Raw genomic sequence first — 1,275 nt, 5'->3', positions numbered from 1 at the left:
CAGGCAACAAGATGGTGAGACTCTATATGAAGCATGGGAGAGGTTTAAAGACCTAACAAGGAGATGTCCATCTGATATGTTCAATGAATGGGTGCAGCTGCACATCTTCTATGAAGGACTGTCATATGAATCAAAGAAGGCCGTAGACTATTCATCCGGGGGTTCTTTGAACAAGAAGAAGACCATTGAGGAAGCCATAGATGTCATTGAAACTGTAGCTGAGAATGACTACTTCTATGCTTTCGAAAGAGGGAACACTAGAGGAGTAATGGAGCTGAACAATGTAGATGCTCTGCTTGCTCAAAACAAGCTCATCACCAAGCAGCTAGCTGACCTCACCAAGAAGATGGAGAGAAGTCAAGTAGCAGTGATCACCACTTCAACTCAAGAGGAAGCAAGTGAAGAGGAAGAAGGCACTCAGGAGCAAGCCAACTACATTGGGAATTCACCTAGATACAACCATGATCCATACTCTAAGACCTACAACCCTGGATGGAGGAATCACCCAAACTTTGGGTGGGGTAATCAACAAGACCAAGGCCAAGACCAGAGACGTCACAACCCCAACAACAACACAGCTCCCCAACAATTCACACAGAGGACATACCAACAAAACCATAGCAATACATCTCACTCTTCTACCTCTACCCCCAACTTACCATCATTCGATGACAGAATCTCTAAGATTGAAACCTTACTTGAAAGCATATGCAAAGACATTCAAGACAATAAGGTGTTCAAAGAGGAGGTGAGAGCCAGTATGAAGAATCGGGGGGAAGCAATCAAGAAGCTGGAATTTCAAGTGGGATATTTGTCTGAGAAGATTCCTAGACCCACTGATGGCTTTCCAAGTGACACGGAGAAGAACCGAGAGGTGAAACGAAGAAAGTAAGATGGGAAGACTGCAATATGGTCACTACAAATGACAAGGAGACTGAAGACAAGCCAAGCAAGCTATCAGAACAACCTGAAAATACCTTAGTAGAGAAGGAGAAGAAAGACCAACAAGAACCAGAAATCTCACAATAGGAGCTGCTGAGACTATATGCACCATTTCCACAACTGCTAAAGGGTGTTGTGGGAAAGAGAATGTACTCAAGGTTCTTAGACTTGTTTGCATCTTTGAATGTGAACATATCGTTCATCAAGGTCATTCAGCAAATGCCAGCATTCATCAAGTACATGAAGGAACTACTTCCCAAGAAGAGCTCACTCAAAGGGGGCCAGACTATAGTGATGAACAAGGATTGCAGCACCCTCATTCAAACACAATTT

The sequence above is a fragment of the Arachis duranensis genome, chromosome 6, assembly GCF_000817695.3.
Source record: "Arachis duranensis cultivar V14167 chromosome 6, aradu.V14167.gnm2.J7QH, whole genome shotgun sequence".
NCBI lineage: Eukaryota > Viridiplantae > Streptophyta > Magnoliopsida > Fabales > Fabaceae > Arachis > Arachis duranensis.
The sequence above is the reverse complement of the archived record's forward strand: the minus strand, read 5'-3'. Positions refer to the sequence as shown.